Genomic DNA, 10,180 nt, shown 5'->3' on the forward strand with positions numbered 1-10,180 from the left:
TGCCTTTGACACTTCGTCTAGGGCTGGGGTCCATTTTTTGATTCTGAAAGTGAGATACGATATTAGATGGGCCAGTGTGGGGGGGGGGGGGAATACATATTTTGAACAAAGAACAATTAGCAAGAGCACCACATGGGTCTTCTTTTTGTGACCCTCTAGAATAAAATCTGAAAATGGATATGAAAGTCCACATTAAAGCCGGGAAAGAATGAGAAATGACTCCAACTGTGATGGTGACATTCCAATTCAAAGACAACTATGACTCACAACTTCAGTTTCAATGACTGTCTCACAATGTCATCGGCTGAAATTTGCACAACCCCTCCCCCCCTCCCCCCCTTCTCTCCTCTTCCACCTTTTGATCTCATTAATTTGTTGCTCAATGTCCCACTCCCTTTTATAAAACCTGCACTTTTATGAGGCCAATAAATGGCATTGTCTGCACAAAGACATCACAAGATGGTCGATCGATGCGCGAGTCAACACCTTCCAGAAACGACTATTGATTGGGGGGATGTGTGTATGCAGATAGATCTGGCCCAGCAAGACGTCTCCTGTTCAACTGTGGTGAAACAGTGTAAAAACAAAGCCCCTGTGTGTGAGAGGAGGCAGGGGAGCAGATTTGCCCAGAGTGCTGATCTCAAATCAGCTTGCGCACCTCAATCCTGCTCTCATTCATTAAGGTGGCAAAAATGCAAAGCTGGTTATACCACCATTTAAAGAAGGCTTTATTCTACACTGAGTTGAATACGAGAGGAATTTCTTAAAGGTGCCAATATATGAGGAGAAAAAAGTCCTTTTAATTCTCTTGTTTTTATGTACTTTGGTTTTTGTTGTTTTCAGAAATCTATGGAGAGTTTGTGCTTATGGTGGAGATAGATGCCAGAAAGAGGATGAAAAATACAAATGTCTCATTTGCTGTTGTACCTGAAATCTTGTGTCAATTATATACATTGTAAGATTTTCAACATGCCTGTGTACTGTTTCTTTAATGGTCAGTGTGTTTCTGTGTGTGTGTGTGTTTTTGTCAGAGAAAATGAAATATATATATATACATTGTTTTATCCCGTAACAAGGTTTTAAATTCCTGCACAATGTGTCTAGTTTTCTTAAGAAAAAAGGAAAAGGAAGTTGTTTGCGCATAACATCTGCCCAAATTGTTTCCCAGAGCGCATCAGGGCACCCTGCCACCTCAATAGGGCCAATGCACTCCAGTGATGATGTCAGAGGTGACAGCTGTTGTCTGGTTGTTGCCACACAGGAAGAAAAAAATTGTTTGCCACATGTTCAGAGAACACTAAGTGCTTTGTCTTGTTTCTGTGTGTAGACAATGGGATGATCCCCCCCCCCCCCCCCAGGATGGTTTTAACAAGGTGTACGTACTTGACCATGATCCTTTGGGAGACTGAAATGCCCCGCTTCACATTGAGCTCTGCTGTGTACACAGTGCTTCCAGTATGGGAACAGAAGCTAAAGGACTTTATGGTTCTCGTGCAGAGCTGCGACATTTCTGTCTGTCACAAGGCTACAAATTCTAGGAGTGAAAAAAATGTAAGATTGAGTCAGCGCAGCACTCTTTAACCAGGATTATGAATATTAAATGATGTCACAGTGAATCTCAAGTGCCAGCCTATCTGCCTCTCAGCTGGGCTAAAATACACAGAGTCTGTCCTTGTATAGGTTGACCTTCTTCACACCTGTTTGATGTCACAACATGGGCATTCGAAGGCAAACTGTGTCCGAATAAATGTAACAATCCCAGCTCTCACATAGTTTTTATAATCAATCTCATACTTCACATATTTCTACTCAGTGACGGGGTGCGTTTCTCTCCCTACAGTGAGACAATTGTGTTATTCAATTTCACTGAAATGATTATTCATCTCTCTGCAGTCCCCCTTCCCTCAGCAGCTGCTTCTGTGAACACAAGCGGGGAGCAGACACACTCACATTGTCAGCTATCGATTACGTCTGAAGCTTTTCACCTTCCCCCCCGCTCACCAGCACACACGACTGCACAAATGCACCCAAGTTTTTCTCCTCCATTTAGCTTTCAGCTTTGCCCTTTTGGTTCACAGCACTCTCATGAGCGACCGCTTCGCAACCCCTTACATGGCCTCCGTATTTGAAATATCACCTCAACAGGGCAAAACACTTGTCAATAAAATCTCCTCAGCTCAGTACATCCTGATCTGCCTTTGCCCGCCAGGTCCGTCATGGCTTATGCTGCCAGGACGGTTCACTTAATACCTCAGAAAAATACATTAAAATATGATGTGCTGTATAAAATTTTAAATACACTTCCATTCCAGTATGACAGCAACTCTTTGGGTAGCTGAAATAGTTTAAAAATAAATCCCTGGAGCGGTGCAGAACCTTTTCTTTCTGTCTGATTCTCTCCTGGGCAGCAGGTGCCATAGTAAACCTACCTAATCTTTCATCGCTAGGTTACAGTAAGGGAATGTTACAATAAACATGGCATTTGAAGTAGTTATCCTATTGTCTTAGTTGCTTCATCATCCCATCTACTCGTATGTGGATTACAGAAAGAATGCATCCAGGTTTTCACATCAAAATGCCAAAAAAAATTCCAAGAATGAGATCCACTGTAATTTTTTAACATCAGTGTCAAATCTGGGAGTTCAGCTCAAAGAACTGGCAGAGGCTGTTCTCCATCTAAATGTCCCTACATGGCTGCAGATGTGCACCGCACTCCTTTTTGCCTTTTGGCTCACCAGACATATTCTGTCACCTTTTTTCCTCACTCTTTGATCTGCCTTGTAATTGAACTAAAGCCTGCTGCTCCCCTCTCCGATTTTCTCTCTCCATTATCGAGCTGAGCTGTTATATAATTTTACATCGGTACTTACATTTGAGATCAAGGGATTCACATCATTGCCTCTGTCAGATGACTGAATGTGAGATTGGGTCAAGCTACAAAAGAGCTCACAGTTCTCCCGCAGGTTGTGCAGAGCAGATGCACATACTGCCACCCAGTGGGGAAAGGGCCTCAGTGCATTTAAGAAAGAATTTGATCATTCAAAATGAGGGTGAGGGACACATGAAATAGATATTACCATTATAGGGACACACATGACAAGAAAAAAAAACAGATTTAAATGCATATATTGTTGTACTTATATAATTAATTCATTGTAAAGTATAACTAACGGTAATACCAGCTAAACCCTTGTGTCTGTCGGTCTCTAGTGGTTTGAGTTCCCACCTACTAGACTTGTCAGGAACGGTTTAGTGATGCTGGGTTTGGTCTGTAAAAGGGATGCAAGCAGAGGTTTGTGAAACAGTACTTTTTAGCTTGGTTTATATTATTGTTTAAATGTGGCTTTTATTTGAATGACTGTATTGTAAAAACTACAATTGTCTACATCTTAATTGTTGCTTTTCTTACTTGACTTCTGTTGATTCAGGGCCTGCACTGGTTTTGTGGTTGTTGTTTTTCTCGTTTAGAAACGCTTGTGGTGAATTTTCCAAGGCGGGTGTGCTTAGTGCATCCAGTCAAAGTGTGTTTAATCACTGCAGTTACAACAAGCAAATATTACAAGACACAGACATCTTAAAAGCTTTAACAGCTTGGTTTTACCACACAAATCCTTATTTACTGAAGCTGCTGATATCCACGCCTTCCACGGGGTTTGCTACATGCATATTGGCCTCAGACTGGAGTATTGAGACAGTTAAATGATATGTCCTTAGCACCAGAACATCTGTACCATGGGTTGTAGTTCATCTTGAACAGTTGGCGGACTGGCAGACCGTTTTCATGGCGGTTAGATGTTATGAATGCTGGAACCCTGAGAGTGGTTACACCAAATAAGACTGAAGGGAGAATGATTCAGGACGAATGACAAGATCAAAACTGTTAAAACAACATCCACAAAATGAAAAAGTATGTTTTATTCCTCAATTTACGTAATCCCACAACTGCACTTCAGGGTGGATCTGGTTCCTAATTGTCAGCTTTCAGCATTCCAACGCATTTTCAGCAGGAAATGCAATTTTCTAGTTGTCAATGTTACCTTACTGAGAGTGGTTCCTAATTGCACTACTCCAGGAGAGAATACTGTATGTGGTGGGCCACTGGCCAAAGCTAATTCTCCAAATGTTTCACATATTTAGCATAACTGTACTCTATAAAGCACTTGAGGCTATAGTCTCTTGAAAGCATTGTTCCTGGAAGGCAGGAACAGAGACATATTATCACACAAAAACACACACAGTTGAAAGTGATTGCTGCTCACAAGAAGTGTGATGGGACGGCTCTATCAAGTGATGACACTAAATCACTCTCAAGAAACTTCAGAACGTTATCTGCCTCTCAAGCCTCAAAGCCCCAGCTTCTAAAAAGAGCAGGGGCTGCCAGAACACACAGATAAACAGATTTGTAATTAATTCATTCATTTTAATTTTTTATACTGTAGAGGAAGAAGAAGAATTTTGCCCAACTTGTCATACACACACAACAGTGAGCACTGCAGGCCTTTGTTGAGTTTTTATTCATTTGTTTATTTTTTTCTAAAGAGATATTTTCAGTTGTAGCCTATTTATCTGCAGCAGCAGTTTCCGCTCCAGTAGGTGGCGGTAATGCGAGGATCAGCCTCCAGGCCGCCAATGGAAACGGAGAAGAAGAAACGAAAGCGGTTTATTTTGTATTTAGTCAACTTTTCAGGTACTTGTGTCCGTAGCACTGCAGACACAAAGAGACATGAACCGCTGCATGTCAAGGTAAGACACGTTAACTCTCTTCTTTACTACCCATCATTAGGTATGCTTTTATTTTGAAGTAGGACTTCACACTTATTTAATGTCTCCCAGACATACATTGGCATACATTTTGTTTTTCTGCAAAGCCCTCTTTTGTTTTTTTCTTTTGAAGAGGGACGCAAAGCAAGACTGGTAGTATGGAAGTAAGAATATTTCAAAATAATAGTCAAGGCAATAGAATGAGCGCATGCAAGAAAACTGTTAGTCTATGATGCAAGCACCAGGGTAAATAAATATAAATAAAGTTTAAACCTAAGCCGATGGAAATATGTTTGCAACAGTAGTTGACTACATGCAATTTAATATTCATTTATCCATGTACACAGCAAGAGTTAGTTTTCGATCAATCTGTGCATTGTTTGATGCAATACAGTTAGTAATAGTCATTTTTTTTCTGTGCGCAGAGTTGTTGCTGTTAGCACTGATATTTACTTTTCCACCGTATTGTGCTGTCGCTTGAGTAAAAAGAGAATAGACTGTATAAGGAGACGCAGAGTAAAAGTGTTTACCATGTCTACCACTAGATGGCAGTATACATGTGTTTAAAACCATAGAATTAGTTTTATTTACCTGTGTCTTTGTAAATTATCTTTGATACAGATGTATTTATTGCAGGTTATTTCATCTGATATTTGATGTTTAGGGTTACTTTGCAACCTCATGTATTTACTGTGTAGTTCATGAAGCAATAAATAATGACAATTGAAAAATAAACAGAGGTTTGGTTCATTATTCTACGCATTTTGTTGGCACAGGTGTAAACAATTACAAAACAATGATGGCTGAGAAGCAGCTGAGTGTGTGCCACTGTGAAACAATAGAGGACAAAATATCTTACAGTATTGGCACCCCACACATGCCAGGCATTGTTAGACGGTAAACATCATATCAGGTGTAAGATGTTATATTGTCGATCTGGAAATTTAAGACAACAAAGTGTACACATATTATATGTAATTTACTGTATATATATACACTTTTTTTTTGAATATCATGTTATTTGTGTCAGACTAAGGATAAACAATGTCAGCTTGCAAAATGTTGCTTTTGTACATCAAGTTTAATAGCTAGTTAAAGAGTGTGACCTGATTAACTGACAGTGAAATGTCTGAATGACCTACTACTTTTAAAGATAATTCAGCCACAAAAAACAAATTAAGAGAAAAAATAAATATTAATATTCACATTGGCAATACAATAAAATATTATATACTTTCCACATTGAAAATGCCTTGTTTTTGCCGCAAACTATTTTTGGAGTGTCACGACCCGGCTCAAAAGGCCGCAACATGAGGGAGACAAGACGAGTATAAAGTAATAAATAGACATTTATATAAATTACCAAGAAACAGCTAGGTCCTCCACACAGGAGTCGGAGAGGAGCGGGCCAAAGAAGAGGGTGCTTCTTTATAGCTGGCCACTTCCAGCAGGCTCGGGTGGGGCTCGTTAGCTGCAGATCAACAGCCTGCAAGACAAACTGAGAGGAAACAGGACACAGACCCCTGGTGGAAGGGAGGGGTCGTCACAGGAGCATGTGCCATTATCATCAGCCTCTACGGGTAAGCTTCATAATGCCAAAGTGTGGCCACGTCTAGTTGCAGTGGCGCGCCTTGATGGGCCAGGTGGCGCTGTGGCATAACAGCATAGCTGATCCCAGCAGTATAAGTCAAGTGTTGTGTGGCGCCACAGGATGTGTTTTCGCTCAGTGCTGGGAAGTGGCAGTGCTTTAACAACGGGCAGACTTTTCTCATGCTGCTCACATGAGGGGGAAAAAGCAACACAAATATATAATTAACACAAATCCTTCGGTGTCGACACACTTCTCCAGCAGCTTGAAACGATTCCCAATGACACATTTTGTGAATCCAGCTGACATTTGAGCAACCAACGGAGGCCTCGCGCTGTCTTCTGTGACCTCAACTGATCCATAATAACCTCTGACCCCGTGGCCCTCTATGTTGTCATGTTGCTCCAGGAGTTCAGCTGGGAATGGCTGGAGCTGTGGAGAGAGGTCGGTCTGCTGAACTTGTCACTCCCTCTATCTTGGAGGACAAAAGAAGAGGACAATCCCCTATGTTAAGTCCTGTAAGCCCTTCGGTGAACTTCTGCAATGTAGGCCTATCTCATAGAGGACCCAAGTAAAGGCTATATGATGCTTCTTGTGGTCTCTGTGGCGCACACAGTTTCTGGGTTACCCCCTCCCTGCTAAAGCATGACTGTGATCAGGATTTATGTGGTGTCAACAAAGTATTTGATACTGTATTACAGTGAATTGGGCTTTCTTCGTGCCCCACCAGCACTAATGATATTGTAGAAGTGTGCTCAGTTTAGTGATAGATGCAATTACACAAAGGCAGAGCTTCATGCTTTTTCTCCAGCAGGCTCACAATATCGTACATAATTGTATTAAATATGCACTATTCTATATACTGTCATAGATGACTATTATTGTGTAAGAGAAATATGATATCCGGTTTTGTGCTAACAGGAAATGAATAAACAAGTGTGCTAAAAGGCATCAGTCAACGTGCGACTTTGGACTGCCACTGACAATTAGACCTCCCAAAAATAAATATTTAACACCTTTTTGTTATGCCAAAACATCTTTGGGCTGTCTCGTGATTTAATTTTCTTTTCCAGCTTTGTGCAGGTCTTCCATGTCCTCTGTGAAATGCTTTGGGCTTGAATAAAATCAATCTTTTATTCCCGTATGAATACTGACATAGAGCATATTCAATTTTTGTCCTTTTTCCAGTGCGACTGCTCTGCCTGACATGCTACTGCGAGCCCACAGTGGGAATGGTGCACTGACATTAACACATGGACAAGAGCGATGTGCATCAGGTCATTTATTGCCTGTGCATTAAAAGACATTCCATAAAGTAGATTATTTTAAAAATGTTAGCAAAGCTTTGTATTATTCATTCAATTTCTTCTTTGCAAAAAAAAAAAAAAAGATTGAGGACTTTAAGAAGATGCTGTCACTGTGAAAGATTTAAACTTTATAGGAATGAGAGTGCTGGGGGACTCTGACCCAGTGGTGCTCTAAATCTGTTTTCTCATTGCACCTGTCTCATGCCCCGGGTTAGCTCTCCACACACACACACACACACACACACACACACATGCATATTTGACAGGTCATCTATCAAGCCCTCAATGAGCTGAGGATATGGGGAGTATGGTCTAAATGAGAAATCATTGACTGGGAAGCTGTGAGGTAATGGGCTCTGCTTCTCATTGGGTAAGGAGATGACAGCAGATGACTGGGCTTCCTGCATTCACGTGGTAGCGGTGTAGACTCCGAATGAGAGAAATAAGGCACACACGGAAAAATGTAAAAGAGTGACACAGTGAGAGCGATGGAATTGGAAATGTTAATTGCTTTCTCACTTGTGCTCATTGCTTCTAACCACATAACACAAAATGCTGATTAACAATTAGTAATGGTCAACAAGTCAATGCTGAGTGAAAGTGTTGTGAGAGTGTGTGTATTACAGTAGTAATTACTAATATAACACATTCTGAGGCAGAACAAGGTTTTGACATTTATGATTTGACATGCGCTTTGTTTACGTTTTGTGTGCGCATGAATGTGTGTGTGTGTGTGTGTGTGTGTGTGTGTCCTGTAATTGAGCCTGCAACAGGCCGATAATGCTTCAAGCATCACCTGGCAGCAATGTTTATTGATCTGATGATGCATGCTGGGAGAACAGATAGCTTTCAAAGGTCAATGTTAATATCAGAAGGTCAGTGTGTTAATGCTGCGTTATTTTTTGTTTGCATGTGTGCATGACTATAACTGCTGTGTCGATGTGGTTATTATCTAAATAACAAATGTCAAAGTGCATTGTTGTCCCACGGCCAAGTATCAATTTACACTTTCCATCCTCCAAGGAAAAAGCTTTGAGCACCGCTATTATGACATTTATTGATGGCTTGTGCATTGTTTTATGAATCCTTTTGTTCTTTTCTGCTGTCACAGCCACCATCACATCCTGAACCATTGAGACAACATTGTGTGTGTGTGTGTGTGTGTGTGTGTGTGTGTGTGTGTGTGTGTGTGATGCATCGTATGCACAAAAGTATTTGCATGTGACTACATTTGCATTTTACATGAAATGTAACAGAAATTAAAAGGGATCCTTTTTAATTAGAAATGAGTTCGCTTGTGGTGCGGTATAAAACCAGAAATTGGAAAACTAAATATGAAAAACAAAATCACAACAAAGAATTAAAAAACAAAAGGTAATCACAAACAACTGGCAGAGCAATTGATAAGAAAAGGCTATGCAAAACAAATGGATCTTAAATTAAATTATTCAGTCTCATATAATGAATGAATGAATTAGAATTTTTTTTAAAGGGCTTCTAGAAGCTCCACTCAGTAAAATGTAGTTTTGGTGAGAAACTAAAATAAATCAAGTTGTTTGACATGAATAAATATTTGGCACGGAATTAGGAACTTCCTAACAGTAGCTCGAAGCAGCGTGTGTTTTTGACAACTTAAAGGAAATGGTTGATGATAAAATGTATTTTAGTTCATTGGCTATAGGCCTATTAGAAGTATTCTGGTTAATAATCAAGAATATAATATCAAAATTTCATATTGTGACGTTCCTAATGGCAAATACAGATTAAATCTTTTGGTAACAATTGTTTTTTCAGTCCACAAGAGGATGCTTAGTTTTCTTTCCTGGTGTGGTCATGGGTAAAGTCAGCAGGATTGGACTCTGTAGACTCTAATACAAACACTTCATGATGCAACAGTTATGACAAGTTTTCATTACAGTGTTGGTCGATCTGTCTACTTGACTGACAAAACCCTTTTGCTGAAATTCAAAATAACTGAAGTGAGATAAACACGGTGAAAACTTTATCTTACTAGATAAAACAGATGTTGAGAGACCTGAGTATCATGATAACATCGTGTCGTGGGGCCTTTGGTTATTCCCACCCATAGTAGTATTAGTGTTTATTGAAGAAAGAAGACAAAGGTATTACTTAACTACCAGAAGGTAAAATGTTTTACAATAATGAGAAGACTGACATATTTAAAGGAGTATTACACTATTAGCTGTAACGTTAAAATGATCACCTGAATAGACATTTCAGTCCACCGGAGAGTTCATCCGTCAGTATAGTTCTCTCATCCACTGTGTTCAAGACAAACTGAAGTGCTGCACTCTTTGTATTGAAATGCAACACTGGAGTTTCATTTGCTGGGTTTTGTAGAGGTCAGCCTATGACAGGGGATCAGTGTACAGCAGACACAGGGCAGATTGATTTGACCTCCGTTTGTCTCTCCCCATCCACAGCCAGATGTTTATCCCATTTAGCGTGACGGACTCGTGTGTGTGTGTGTGTGTGTGTGTGTGTGTGTGTGTGTGTGTGTGTG

The sequence above is a fragment of the Anarrhichthys ocellatus genome, unplaced genomic scaffold (genome assembly GCF_004355925.1).
Source record: "Anarrhichthys ocellatus isolate YVR2014 unplaced genomic scaffold, GSC_Weel_1.0 scaffold15, whole genome shotgun sequence".
Taxonomy (NCBI): Eukaryota; Metazoa; Chordata; class Actinopteri; order Perciformes; family Anarhichadidae; genus Anarrhichthys; species Anarrhichthys ocellatus.